Genomic DNA, 6,000 nt, shown 5'->3' on the forward strand with positions numbered 1-6,000 from the left:
CCAACCCCGGGCGCACCTGCCGAGAGCAGGCCCACCAGTCCCTGACCGCAGCACGCACACACGCAAAAATCCCTTCAAGCCACGTGGCGGGTTTCATTGTCAATCAAATTAGTGACAGAATGGAAACAGACAAGTCAATAAATCAAGTCTAGAAACAGTTTCAATGTTGTCTATCACAACTCCTTATCCTCCTCAGGCTCTGACGCTCAAGTGCTAGGCATTTTTGTCTTAGAAACGAAGCCAATCCTCACCAGAAATGTCGCCCTGAAGCCAACACCAACGTTTGCTTTTGGCTCTGATAAGAAGGTAGCAGCCTCACCTCACCCCTCATCCCCAATTCTTTAGTATCTCCCTACCCCCAGGTTCAAACCTGCCTTTCCAGGGAGCAAAGAGCTGGCAGAATGAGGCCCCAGAGAAAAGGGAGTTCAAAGCTGGGGGAATAGAGGAGGATGTCATGGCAAAACTGTGCCTCTCCCAGGATTCCCAGGGCCCCAGGTCACAAAATATTTGTTGAGTTTCTGGTACAAATTTTCGTGAGTGTTATACGACAGTGCTTCACAAACTTTAATGTGGAAAAGGATCTTTTGGGGATATAATTTAACTGCAGGTTCTGATTCTGTAGGTATAGCTGGGGTGGACTCCCAGGCTATCTAGGCTGGGACCTCACTTTTTTGAGGACAGATTTTCTAGCGATTAGATCTAGACAGACTCTCAGGTGATAGGGATGCTGCTGGCTCTTTAGCACACTTTGAGTAGCAGGACTGTAGGAAATACTGAAAAATCTGATATTGTGCCTGCTGGCTTTGTGAAGTATAATAGAGAAAATAACATGCGCACATGATTTAAATGTGTAGTTTAAAAAACTAACAATGTAGGGCGGCACCTGTGGCTCAAAGGAGTAGGGCGGTAGCCCCGTATGCCGTATGATGGAGGTGGCGGGTTCAAACCCAGCCCTGGCCAAAAATGGCAAAAACAAACAACTAACAATGTAAAGCTGGATATAGAGATGATGAATACCAGAACAGTCCAGTTAATCCTTAAGGGAAGGTCTCCACAATCGCCAGGTGTAAGGGTATGGGAGGATTGCTGGTAAGGAGTCCGACAGTTGTGGGTTCTAGTCAAGGTATTTGGGGAAGGTACTCAATGCTATTGATCCCTGTTTTCCTTATTTCTTGAAAGGGCAGGGTGATCATTCTGTGAGGATTAAGGGAGAAAATGACTATGAACAAGTTTTGAAATTTGTAAATGCTTACAGTGGAAGGTGTCACATGAGGCTACTGGTTGAAGACATGGTGTTAAGCTGGTAACAGCTCAGAGGAATGAAATCAGTCAAGTCTGCACTCTTCATGCAGGAGGTAGATCTGAGCTAGGTAGGATTTGGACAGAAGAAGCAAAAGTTTCTTACTCCTTAGTTTGTATAGTTATAATTGTGGTCTACACACAATTTTACATTCTTACATTTTTGATGGAATTTCCCCATTATTGTTATGTAGGCTTTATTTTCTTCCAACTTTTTTGGGAGAAAGTTTAAACCTACAGAAAGTTCAAAGAAGGTATAGTGGAAACCTGTATACCCTTCACCTAGATTCACTCCTTTTTACCTTTCTGCAATATTTGTTCTATCCCTTCCCTACCTCCCTCTCTTTGTTTTGGTGACAATTGCAAATATCATGACACTGAAGCTCTAAATACTTCAGCAGGCATTTTCTAACAATAAGGAATTCTTCTATAGGGGCACAAGATGATTATCATATTTAGGAAATTCAACATTTATTTCATAATATTGTCTATTATACAGTCCGCATTAGATTTTTCCATTGTTCCCCAAAATGTCTTTTATAGTTTTTTCCTGATTCCAGTTTCAATCATTGCATTTATTAACTTTCTTTCAAAATTTTAAATTTTGAACAGTCCCCCTACTCTTGTTGCTAGTTTGTATTCATGACATTTGTCCTTTTGAAGTGTCTAGGCCAAATGTTGTGTAAAGTGTCCTTCATTCTGGATTGCCCCATAGTTTCTTTCTTTCTTTTTTTTTTTTTGAGACAGAGCCTCAAGCTGTCACCCTGGTAGAGTGCTATGGCATCACAGCTCACAGCAATCTCCAACTCCTGGGCTCAAGCAATTCTCTTGCCTCTGCCTCCCAAGTAGCTGAGACTACAGGTGCCCGCCACAATGCCTGGCTATTTTTTTTTTTTTGGTTGCAGCCATCATTGTTGTTTGTTGGGCCCAGGCTGGATTCGAACCCGCCAGCTCAGGTGTATGTGGCTGGCACCTTAGCCGCTTGAGCCACAAGCGCCAAGCCCCATAATTTCTTAATAATTAGATTCAGATTAATCATTTCTGAAGAGATCACTACCTATGAAACATTACAGACTTCACAGTGTGCCACATCAGCAGATCCATAGTGCTCATTTGTCCCTGTATTGGTGATGCTAAGCTTGAGGCTTCGGTTAAGTTGGAATCCACCAGATCTGTCCACTTTACAATTTAAAGTAAGCTGTGGAGTAATGTCCTGAGAACTTTTTATCTATTTGCTTCTAGCAGCATTTTACTCAATGGTTTTAGCCTCCATTGATGATCTATGCTTACACTAGGGATTGTGAAATAGTGACTTTCAAATTCTCTTATTCATTCTGTATTTATTAGCTGGCATTCTTCTGTAAAAAAGAACTTTCTCATCTCCCTTTCCCTCCCCATTCTACACCATGGAAAGAAAAATTCTTTTTTTTTTTAATTCAACATGACATAATCTATTACCATCATTGTATTATTATTATTTTTCCATGGTCAAAGTGTCCCAAATTTGGCTAATGGAAGACTTTTTCAAGAGGTTTGTATGTCTTTTTGACTTGATCCCATCAATTTTTAAGTATTTACTTGCTTTCTCACACAAGATGTTCTAGACTCACCTCTAGATGTACCTCTCCTGCTGCAGAACTAGAATCAGTCATTTTGTTAGGGGAATCTTACTCCTTTTAGTTGGAAATGATATTTTAAGGACTTTTCACTTTTAAAATGCCTATTAAATATATCACCAAATAAATATCTGTAGTTTAGTTCGACATTGTGTTATTTGATGAGCACTTAGGCTATCAATCTCCCTTTTTCTTCCTTTCTTTTTTTTTGCAGTTTTTGGCTGGGGCTGGGTTTGAACCCACCACCTCCATCATATGGGGCTGGTGCCCTACCCCTTTGAGCCACAGGCACGGCCCCAATCTCCTTTTTCTGAATAACTGTAAACTGAGCATCTATATTCAGATAACTTTTCTAGTTTCGGATTATTTCCTTTGGTAAGGGTCTTAAAAGTAGAATTATTTGGACAAATAGTAAAAATGGGAGGCTTTAAAAGTTAACAATGACTAAGTGTCAAACCCAATAATTATGACTCATTTTTTTTCTCCTTCTTGCTCTCTCTTACAGCACAAGAGTCTGCTGACCACCCCTTCCACCCTCCCCTATATTTTCATTTAAAGGACAGTTTTCTGGTTTTCTCCTCTCTCTTAGGTCCTTAATGTCCTAAAGTAATGCATGTTCCTTAGCCCTCACTTTTCTTACTGGGTACTGAATGCAGTGTCATAGCTCCTATTTGCCTGACTTTGAGCACCCATTTTGGTCCTGAACTCTGCTCCCTTTTGCGTCCAGTGGCCTGATCACAGCTCACATAAAGCTCAAACTCCTTAAGGGTGGCGCTTGTGGCTCAAAGGAGTAGGGCACCGGCCCCACATACAGGAGGTGGTGGATTCCCATACACTGGAGGTGGTGGGTTCAAACCCAGCCCCGGCCAAAAACTGTAAACAAAACAAAACAAAACACAAACAAACAAAAAAAACCCCCTCAAACTCCTGAGCTCAGGTGATCCTCTTGCCTCAACCTCCCAAAATTCTGGGATTACAGAAGTTCTGGGATTACAGGCATGAGTCACTCTACCCAACCAGTTTTGCCTTGTTCTAAACTACTTCTTACCTTTTGTCTGTCTTGGGTCCATCTCTGCCCATAACCTTGAGAGGATAGCCACATCCTAATACTCTCATATATGTACTTTGGGAATCTGGACGTTGAAATGGAGCTTCATTTGAGGTTTGGTCTATATAGTTTCAGTCAATTTGGTGTTTAAAAAAATAATTGAAAAGTTACCAATATTTAAAAATGTTAAAGATCTCACACAAAATTCCAGATTATGGGCTTTTCCTAAAACATCAGGACTCATATTCCCATAAAGCACAACTGGTAGAACATGAGAATCCTACATGCCTTTAGATCAGTGGTTTTTAACCTTCTTAATGCCGTGACCCTTTAATACAGTTCTTCATGTTGCAGTGACCCCCAACCATGCTTTAGATCATTAAGTCCCAAGTCAGTTGCTTTTTTTTTTTTTTTTGAGAAAAAAATAAAGTCTGTTGCCCAGACTCAAGTGCCTTGGCATCAGCTTAGCTCACAGCAACCTCAAACTTCTGGGTTCAGGTGATCCTCCTGCCTCAGCCTCCACAGTAGCTGGAACCATGGGTACCAACCGCAACTCCTAGCTTATTTTTCTATTTTCTTTTTGTTGGAGGGGGGTGTCTTGCTCTTGTTGAAGCTGTTTTCCAACTCTTGAGTTCAGGCAGTCCTCCCACCTCAGCTCCCAGGGTGCTAGGATTACAGGCATGAGCCACAGGCCTACTGCAAATCAGTTGCTTTTACTACCAACTTTCACTTTTTTGTTCTTATAGTAAAGATGAAAGTGTAATATCTCTCCAGGTCATGTCCTTGTCAAGGATAATAAAAGGGAAAGAAAAAGAAAAAAAAGGAAGAAAAGAAGGAAGGCCTAAAAGGGCACAAGTTACTAGAAAAATGGGAGAACAACATTTTTCATTTTAGTGGAAAGCATGCGCTATTTCTATTTGATATGAAAATAACATGGTTCTGTATTAAAAGAACACCACTTACGATGCAGCCACAAAGCAAAAACCTGGACACTACTCTCATCTATGGATTCCATAAAAAAAACTCTCTTCAAATATTTATGGACAGCCTGTATGCTTGGAACACAAAGATGTGTAAGACTCGGCAAACTTGAATTTTCTAACTTTAATTGTTTATGATTTAAAATGAATCCTGACAATAAGGTAAGGGACAAAAGGGAGTGGGTTGCCAAACCAAGTTCCTCTGTCTTACCCCAAATTCAAGATGCTTTCCTACCCTTGCGATCTGAAACCAAAATACGGCTGCTCTCCTGCCCAGGCTACCATCTAGAGGTTTTTGTAAGTATAGGAAAGAATCCCTTTCCCCTATTTTTACCAACCCAAACTGTTCCCCTATCTCCCTAGCCTGGAGTTAGGGCCTGGGGAGAAAAAGGACAGGACTGGAGATGCGTGGAGATTACTCTGGGATAAGTGAACTCTTCCCCATAAAGAGAGTTTATGTAAACCTTTATGCAAATCTATCGTCTCACGTTCTGTTCAGGTCCCATCACTTGGTGGGAGGTGCTATTTGAGTTTCATGCAAGAAGTAAGGAGGAATATATTTACGTATATACATACTTACATATTTGTTCATGGAAAGATATGACTGGAAACCGTCGATTGGTGGATAGGGTGAAGAATGAGGAGACAATTTACTAGACTTTCGAGCATATATTCTCTAAACATCCCAATTAAAAAAAAATAGATGAAAACGGTGGAAAAAACACCACAAGGTCACAGGCGCGCTGTTTTGCTGGTGTGGAAGGACTCAGACACCGATATTCAGCAGGAAACAGATGCAACTGTTTGATCTAAAGCTGCATTCAGAGCATTAAATGGCTCAGTTTTCAAGGGAGAAAGAAGAAACAGTTCGTTTCAAGAAACTGAGTTGTGATTTATACAAAATGCTACGAACGGGAAGGAAAAAACTACAATTTGGAAGGGAAAAAAAATAGGTAGTCCCTTTGCCGTGCCATTGTTTCCACAATGCCGTGACTCGGATTCGAACCGAGGTTGCTGCGGCCACAACGCAGAGTACTAACCACTATACGATCACGGC

At 41.1% G+C, this 6,000-nt stretch overlaps 1 non-coding gene across 1 annotated transcript; it reads right to left on the bottom strand.

The window, feature by feature from the left end:
• Positions 1-5,928: 5,928 nt before the first annotated feature.
• Positions 5,929-6,000, bottom strand: TRNAH-GUG (transfer RNA histidin (anticodon GUG)). Its single transcript has one exon. It is a non-coding gene; the product is annotated as a tRNA-His (tRNA).

Source organism: Nycticebus coucang, chromosome 6 (genome assembly GCF_027406575.1).
Source record: "Nycticebus coucang isolate mNycCou1 chromosome 6, mNycCou1.pri, whole genome shotgun sequence".
Lineage (NCBI taxonomy): Eukaryota > Metazoa > Chordata > Mammalia > Primates > Lorisidae > Nycticebus > Nycticebus coucang.